The sequence below is a fragment of the Halyomorpha halys genome, unplaced genomic scaffold (genome assembly GCF_000696795.3).
Source record: "Halyomorpha halys isolate HHAL.00 unplaced genomic scaffold, Hhal_1.1 Scaffold125.1, whole genome shotgun sequence".
Lineage (NCBI taxonomy): Eukaryota > Metazoa > Arthropoda > Insecta > Hemiptera > Pentatomidae > Halyomorpha > Halyomorpha halys.
In genome coordinates this window covers 179,970-189,508 of record NW_027108888.1, presented here as the reverse complement: position 1 = coordinate 189,508, position 9,539 = coordinate 179,970, and the positions used below count along the sequence as shown (strand labels likewise).

General features: G+C 30.7%; 1 long non-coding RNA gene across 2 annotated transcripts in view; it reads left to right on the top strand.

Moving 5' to 3' along the window:
• LOC106678133 (uncharacterized) overlaps positions 1-9,539 on the top strand; it is a 117,084-nt gene that overhangs the window by 39,344 nt on the left and 68,201 nt on the right. Inside the window, exon 3 of one of the 2 annotated variants that reach the window (XR_010843351.1) lies at positions 6,136-6,170. The exons of the other annotated variant lie outside the window; for it this stretch is intronic. This is a non-coding gene — a long non-coding RNA (uncharacterized lncRNA). The remainder of the gene's footprint in view (positions 1-6,135; positions 6,171-9,539) is intronic. 2 annotated transcript variants of the gene reach the window in all.

The window sequence follows — 9,539 nt, the reverse complement described above, 5'->3', positions numbered from 1 at the left end:
TATTTTAAAAATAACCTGAGGTGTGAACTAGTTCAAAAATCTGTGCCAGATCTGGGGGGGGGGGAGAGAGAGAGAGGGATTGAGCGAGGATTTAGAGTCGGTTGAGGGCCGGCCATGCAAAATGTATGAAGAGCTAAGTGAAGCTACAAGATTGTAGGTGGGAGCTTGTCCTTATGCAAACCCCCCAAGCCCCAGCCAGCGGTTTCATGTCTCGTGGAATTGTTAATTTAATAACAGGGCGCTCCTCGGAGACGGCTGGAGAAGAGCATTATGCTAACCAGCCACCCCGTGGATATTGTTTAATTCCCTTACACTTATTGCCCTAAACGCCGGCGTGTATTCAAATGAGCCTGGTCGCATCTTCCTTAATGTTCCCCCGTTATAACTAACCATGTAAATGAATCCACCCTCAATCCCTTAGTTCCTCATTTCTCCCGCGCTAAAATGTCCTCTTACAAGCCTCAACATCCCTTCCTCTCCAAGATTTACGCATATTTATCCTCCTTTTTATTCTACTCCAAAATTTATAATACTAGGATTTTCTGAACCACCTTTCTGTATTATTAATGTCTGTGGCTTTATAACTTATTCTTCTTTGAAATTGCGTAATAAATCTGATAAATGAGCTATTCACTAATGCATGTGTTCAGATGCTGTACATCATTATAGTTTCATCATACCATCATGCCGTCTTGACATTGATATTCTAGGTTTTTGTTACACTTCCAGAGGTCAGAAAAGTCTGATTCTAAAAATTGGCTCAGATTCCTAAAAATTTAAATAAAAGAAAAATACTGGACTTAGCATTATTATCCGTCCAGGATTGAAGCATTCATTTCGGTATCAGGAATTTATAAACAAAATTGTCCGAGATTCCTGACTGAGTTGCGATAAAACAATGATTTGCCCAGCCAGGAGGATTGGTATTTGGTGGGGGGAACAAATCCGGTATGTGGGTCTCATGGTCCTTTTTATCAACCCTTGGCCAGTATTATATGGCTAATAACTGCCCCAGGTGGGAATCGTACTCACGTTTCGAGCCGAGCTCTTTGAGACATACGCCGCAATCCGTACGGCCGTCATGTCCTTAGCCAGCAGGATAGAAATCAAAGGAGATTTTTTATTTATTTTCTAAGGTTAATGTTGATATTCCCAATATTAGGAAGTACATGAAGTCCAGCATATATTTACCCTTTATGTCAACACACGGAGGAAGAATTTCTTCTTTATAGTAGTACCTTGAACAGTAAAGGAGGCTAGTGTATTGGTTAGTATTTTACGAGGCTTAATGATCTGAGGAATAATTATGTAATTTTTTTTTTGTACCTTAGATTTTGAGTACTATATATGAATAAAGAATGTTTAATATACGTACTAAATTTATGAATGAATTATTATATTAGTTCGATCGCATAATTCATTTTTTTTTCTTATCCTTTCTTAAAAAAAGAAGTTAAAGATGTACTGAATATATTTTTTCTCAGATCAGTATTTGGGAGAATATTTGTTGTGTAATTATGTAGACATATAATTCAGGATCTCAAGGAACGCCTCCATCCCTCGATATTATGAGGAGTTGAAGTGACTTTGGCCTCTTCCTAAGTATTTCCTGACATCCCTTCTCCACCAATTTATCCAATCCCTCCGTCCATCATCTATCTCAGATCTTCTTGAATTCAACTCTTCTGTCTATCCCTGCAATACCCGTTCCCAGTCTTCAGATTTATATTCCATGGCTCGCTGAACTGCAGCTTTTAAAAGATCTTTTCTTATCAGATCATCATTTCAGTCTTACTTCCATCCGTCGCTCCAGTACTCTTCCCAGCTTTTCGCTTATTATTCATTTTCTACTCGTCTAATTCCAACAGAATTGAAATTTGTTTCTTATTTAGAACACGACTTGATAAAAAGTGTTATAGATATTTTTACTTCTAATTCGCATTACTCACTTAAATATTTTGTTTTTTATTAATATTAGAAGTATAAGTTACTTTCTCACTTACTTATTATTTAGAGTTACTTATTTTTAATATATTTTTTTATTATCCACTAATTATTTTGTTCTTTAATCTGCTACTTTAAGGTTCTAAAGCTCTTCTTTTATTTTACTAGTTTTATTCAATTGAGACGTGCTAAATAAAAATGTATAATTTATTATTGCCATTATAATTAGGAAGATAGTTTAGATAGAAAATGAACGCAATGTATGTTATTTCAAAATTACGTAAACCAAATTTTTGCTACTTTTGAAAATATCTAACTCAAAATGAGTAAATCATTTCGTGTCCTTACCGTATTTTTTTTTTTATTATTGGAGATAAAGATAAGTCAGATCCATCGAAATTCCTCGTAGATACTAATAGAATTAAATTCCTACGCTTTAAGCCAATCTAATTTCTTGAACCTCTCTAATCCCCTTCAAAACTTTTCCTAGGTTTCTTGGTGGATAACATAAGCTGTGTGCTTAGATTATGATGAAACTGATACTGTTATATGTTAAGATATTTAAACCTCATCCTATTGGTATGGTTATTTTACAGTATTTGTATTATTCTTAATTTCACATTGCATACTACATATTTTAAGAAAACTCTAATTATATACTTCAATAATCAGTAGTATTAAAGTAACATTTTTTTAACATATCCTTGTGACACAAGGAGATTTGATCATTTACTATGATATAATACATAATAATCAAAATTAAAAAAAAATAAAGTCATATCTTGTTTCTTAAATTCTACAGGGGTAAAAAATAACTACATGAATTTTAATTCAATTTTTATTATGAATGATAAAAACTGATTGAAAATTATGAAAGAATTATTTCAATTAATAATAATAATAAAAAAGAATGTCTGTACTGTTACATCTAAGGGTTAGTGGTGTAGTAGGTACTAAGAGTACTGTTAGAAGACCAACGGTTGTGCAAGGAAGTGATTTGGTTAGAATCAGGCTCAAACCAATTAAGGGTACCCACATTTATGTGGCTGAGTCGACCGCTCAGGACTCCTGGATCCGCAGGGTTGACTCACAGCTTGGAGTTGGCAGAAAAGTGCCTTACCACAAACCACGCCTTTCCTTTTTATTAATAATTAAAATTTTAATAATACATTTTTCTAAGGACCAAGGATTTGTGCTATTTTAATATTTTTCATTTATTTCCGCTAAATAATGTTGCATTTGCGGCGGATTTAGTCATTAATTCTATGAAACTGCGTTCGGTTTTAATGAGGCGAATATCTAATCTAATTTTTCAACATTATTCCATGATAAAACTGGCTCAAGAACACCTAATGATTTTATCTCAGCAATTTCCTCTGACCTTTGGGCACGAGCCAAGACAATGCTTTTCCTTGATACTTCAAAATTGAACTAGTCCTATTATCCAATCTCTATACGCTTTTCCTCACAGAGAATAAAACAGAAGATATTCTTTGTCCTTATCTATAAAACGTTTTTCCTACAATAATTTGTTTTTATAAGGTTTTGAAATGCTAGATGAACAAAACAATATTATCGCTCTGATTCTTTTTAAATATTCAATGACCTAGTCTCAAATGTTGCAATATAAGAGATTGATTTATATAAAGTTAATATTTAAAAATTACACTAAAAAGAAAATCATACTCTGAGTGAAGAATGGTTTAATATCTTTCATGTGTATGGAGGGTATAAATGTTAATTATACAAATCCTTTGAAATAAGTATTCTATTAAAATAATAATTATTAAAATAATTACATAATCCAATATTACCACATTCAAATGTTCAATTTTGCACCTTTGTTGGTTTATTTTTGGTAAAAAAATCAATAATCATAACTGGTTTGTCAAAAAATCAATTAAATCTCAATAATACACCACGCATTAATTTATAATGATAATTTTCCTAAGAAAAACACAAACATAATAATATCTGCAAAAATGTATCCTAGAAAATATTGAACGAAAATAGTTCCATTCCAGTTAAAATTTTAGAAAATTTTCTCTACTTTAAGGTTTTAATGTATATTTTTTTTCGTTTGATTTATATTTTTCAAGTTATTGAGCATCAAGTGAACATTTAATTTTTTCTTTAAAAAAACGAACTTCCAGAGTGTGCCCTTGAAATAGTTCCGACGTTTCAAGGAGATTATTGTTTATTTCGTTTAGTCTAGGAAAAAATTTGAATAATTTGTTTAATATAAAAGTCAGTGTTTTTTTCGGTTGGCTGTACAGACCTCGTAGATCTTTGGCCGCCCGAAAAAGCCTTATCCACGCCTTCCGTTGTTGGGCTACTGCTTTCCAGTTTGCTACATGCTCCTCTTTCGCATATTTGTTGATTATGTCTATCCATCTGGTTTTTGGTCTCTTGCCAATTATAGTAGCATTCATTGCTGTGTAGAGGCGACCCGATGGATTGCCTCGAGCATGAGATATTGGCCGACCAGTCTCTGCTAGCAGATCACTGTTAGTTTTCCTCCATGTGTTAAGGATCCCAGATCGATCCTGTATTTGAACGGAGGTCTTTCTTTTCGTTCAAATATCTTGATTCTGCTTTTTAGGTGTCGCAGCCGTAAATCAGATCTATCTTTATCATTGAATTCTACACGCTTGGCTTCAGATTTATTTGAATTTCAGTATTCTTGACAGAGACCAGAATACTGTTCGCGCTTCTTATACGCTTGTTTTGAGGTTACTGGGGAGCCGAGGTGTTTGAAACTGTCTACTTTGAGAAACGATTTGCTATGCATACCATGTCGTTAGAGTGGATTTTTCGGCATTCAATCATATACTTTTTGTATCTTCATTTACTTGCAAGCAGATTTCTTATTATCTCGTCTTTCTTGGTTACTTCCTCGAACCGCAATGTCATACTTGTACGCTAGGATTTTATGTTTTATTCCAACGTGCACTTCAACATTTTCGACTTATGTTTCGACTGACACTATCGCTTAGAAAATCCACGTTTTCTGCTGGAAATAAGGGTTATTTTACAAAAAAAAGCAAAACGCTTTTTTGAGGAGAATCTACATAAAAAAAAGTGGAAAGTTTTTAAACACTTTTTTTTTCTTGTTAACGCCATATTTTATGATTAGTTTGCGTATAATTTGTACATAATATTTATTTAGTATTAGTGTTTAATTTAGTTACATTTATTTTTATTTATATTATTTTAATTTGAATTTAGTTATTTTAGAAAAAAAAATAGGTATTTATATTTGTGTTATTATAATTAAGTAATTGAGACAGTTGCTGAGTGTTAATAACCGTCGCTAAGGCGTCGCCTAGCAACAGGCCGGCTATCTTCGTTTTTGAAGTCAGATCCTGCTAATTAGTAGTCATGATAGTTTGCAACCAGCCCAGTCTGCGTTTAGTGGGTATTAGTTTATTAGCAATTTTGAGTGTTTCAATCAACATTACAATCCGAAACCAGACCTTTGACTGCAATATGAGTTGTTGCTAATTAGTCGGCTCGCATAATTCATTAAAACAACTAGATCCTGTCTCTCCTCAATAAGTGTCAGTGTGGTAATCTAGGTTTTGCACATTTCGACTGTTGATGAGCCAGTACACCAACTTTGGACCTGTTAGACAGTTGTAGCAGTGTATATAGCTACGGAGCGGCGACCAATACTTCTCGGCAGCAAACTATTTTCCTCTCAACTATCGGAGTGGATTAATCGTCAACCTGTATTTATTTTACATATCAATTGTTTTTGTAATTTTTTTTCTAGTTTTAGCTAATTTTATTTTTGTTTTAAGGCTTTTATTTTACTTTTATCCATCTTTTGTTTATTCTAGTTTAAGCTTTCTACTGTTAGATTAACTAAATAAACGCTTATATCCGAGCCAGCTCGTTTTTTTTTGTTCTTTTAAAGTTTTCAAATAAAAAGTCATCGTCAATATTGCTTTTAAAAATAAAATTTATTTATACTAGTGATGCGGCGAGAGGGATACGCTGGGATCTTTTGAGCTCTGCTCTATCCCTCACACGTAAGCTCAGGGATCCTCAGGTCGATTGTGTAAATATTGTATATAAGAGTGTAAATGTGACTATTACCTATTGCCCACAACTGTGTGACAGATTGTAATATCTATCGATAAACAAAAAGTATTTAAAAAAAAAAATTTATTGTAAATTTGTTTCTAGGTATACAGCTAAATTGATAGCACTCGACACCAAAGGTGAGTGAAAAGATGTTTCCTTTAAATTCTAAGATTAAGGATGTATATGAATTAGAAAGGGATGATCAACGATAGTAGTTTTCATATATTTATTTTTGGCCAACATTTCAATTACAATTAAAATTGCTTTGTTTATTAGTGTACACGTCCACCTATTACAATAGCTCTGATAAACATTTATTTGGAATTATTGGCCATAAATAAATATTTTTCTTGACCCCAACCCTTACCATCTGCTTCTATTTTCTATAAATAACTTTCATTGTGAAGAGAAGACGGTGCGCTCAGTGAAAATACACAAATGAGTAAAACTTATCCATTACCGAACTTGAGGCCATCATCAGGATCGAAAAGTCAAAACGAAATAATAACCTTAATTCGAAGAAAAGAAGAAAGGAAATAGTAACTAACAAACTTGAAAATATCCATAAAAATAAATAATGTAAATAATAGTTGATACTAATAGGAGATAAAATATAATATTGTAGATATAAGAATTATACAAAGCAAATGGTCATCAGATAATGTAAATACAGAAATAAACGTAATGAAAGGTGCGGAAGAAAATGTAAATGTTGAGTAATTGAAATTAACATAATAAAATATTTAAGTAATTGTTATTGATTACCAGACAGTGAAAACAATTTAAATTAATATGGTAAAATGTGTGACAAAAAATATATACGATACAATAGGCAAGAAAAATAACGGAAATTATGCTACAATGGATAAACTTTAATCGTTTAATTTTCCCTACAAATATCAACTAAATGTCATATTTGTAGTTACTATCACATAGTTATCACTTTTTGTAATTATGGTGTGATGGAAGTTACAAATTAATGCCTTATCAAACCACTTATAGGATTGAGTAAAACAATTAAAATACATCTTTTTTTGATCAATGAATTGATAAGTAAATCATATTATTTCATTCATGCATCAAAAATCAATCCATTCAAAATTATATTTATCCTATACATATTCCTACTAATACAGTTGTGCTCAAACCAACTCTAGTAACTAAAACAAAATTGCATAAAACTTTATTGATATGTGTCCCCTTTATCTTGTTCTGCGACACCAATTATATCGGTTCCCTGCAAAAAAAAAAAAATATATATTAATTCTTTCTAAACTGTTATAATTGTGAAACAGATTTTTTCTTTGTGAACACTTCTTTAATGCACATAACTTATGGCTAATAAATTATTATCGAAATGATTACTTATTATCATCATGGAAACTTGATCAGTAACGTTATTATTATCGTTGCTTAGATAATTTTGGGCAATAGTGTTCATTTCTGTGCGTAGTGATGGTGGAGATATAAAAGATTTGGAAATAGGAAATTTATAATAAAGAGGTTATTTTACAACATACCGAATATGAGATCATGTGTCCATTATTGACTAGCATTTCTCATATTCACAGAACATTTTTCAACAAAGATTTTTTTCTAAGAAGGGGGACAAGGCAATCTTACTATTGTCGCCCTTCTTTCACTTCCCTACCAATAAAAGTTTTATAACAGACTTTTATCTTGTATATTTCGAAATAAATATTATCGTCTCGCAACAACTAATTTCATTGATTGAACCAATACTCCTGGAGCCTCAAGAAGATGGCCTCGAGATCTTTTCCTCTCGAAATGTTATTGGAGCTCTATCAATAGTTAGATTCTCCACATTTTTGTATCATGTCATTATATCACCTACAGTAAATTTACTTGTTGTATTTATTTTTATAGAATTGTAAATAACAATAAATAAATTATAAAAAATAATGATATAGAACTAGAATAATTGCATATTGGGATATTATTTTGCCTTAAGTCATAGAAACTGTTACTGCTACGAAGATAATCATTTTAGCTAATTTATGGTATGCTTGTTTCAATTTGAGCTCTAATAAAACTCTTTATGTTCAGTATTTCCCGAGATAGAGTTTTTCAAAACCAATCTTTAGTGAGCTTATAATATTATATAGCAGATGTCATAGCTGCTACTACGATGAAAATAATCAGTGTCAACTTCGTTATGACTCAATAAACTAGCATCGATTTCCACTTGATATCTATACGTCTTATAATTCGTAAGATGTATGGGTCTAATCATTGTTTGCTACTCATACGAGGAAAATAACGCTTTTTTTTCTAGATAATAATTAAATTTTACAGAAATTCATTTTTTACACATTTTTTACATTGAATATTATTCTCTGCAAATGCAATAAATTTAAATTACGTTTCAATGTCATGAATGATCTTTACTTACCATTTCCTTTAATTTGAATGACCCTTTGTCAGACGTCGAGAATGCCTAAAACATGTTTTAAAATTTGTATATATTTTTTTAAATTATTTATCTTAATATTTAGGTTCTTGTAAGTTTAAGTAGAACAAAACGCGTATATATACAAAAAATAAATAAACATTAAGATCTACTAAACTTATATGAATATAAAAATTATACATATTTCATAAAAATGTTAGTGTACATGTTAGATTTCTAGCGTAAGTTAGATGTATAGAGTTCAATATATTTTTTAATACGTTATTATTGAGAAAAGAATTAAGTATTGTTTTACTATTCAACTTTCAAAATTTATTATCGATTAATCACTCCTACTAGTTTTATTGGAGGGGAAATCATTAAAGAAATACATACTTTTGCTTAAAAATGATTATAGTATTGCCTATAAATGTGGATATTCTATTGAAAAACAATATCTCAATCAATATAAAAAATATATATATATAAACCAATCCTGAAATAGCTTTGAAACTTTTTCTAAACATTTTTTCCCTACTTCACTTCCTAAAAAATCAGAAAGAATTTCGTGTAATGACCCTCAGTTGATCTCCTTGAGCATTATGAATGCTTTTACCTATTCATAAACTTTACATGTGATTTTCGTAATTAACTATTTTTTTTTTATTTTCATAGTGCGAGTTTATTAAATTAATGTTTTAATTTATCATTATTCTCATGTTATATATTTGACTCAAGCTTAAAACTTTGTTTGCTACTAAATTTCATTCTTATTGACAAGAAATGATACAATCTCCAACACCGAAGAACAAGAAATATTAGTGTGCATAGTATTCATTCATACGATATATAAAGAAAAAGAAAAAAAATATATAAATGTTAACAATAATACTCACTAAATTAAAAAAAAAAAAAAATAGTAATGCATTTTACTGATTATACAACAATTTTCAATTGTATAACTGTAATATACATGTATTCTGTATTTCAGATTGTATTATCTTTATACATTTTATTCTTTTTGTATTATATAAAGTTTTGTAGGACATAAAGTTTGGATGATTTGATGCAGATAACCATTTTCATGCGTTATTTT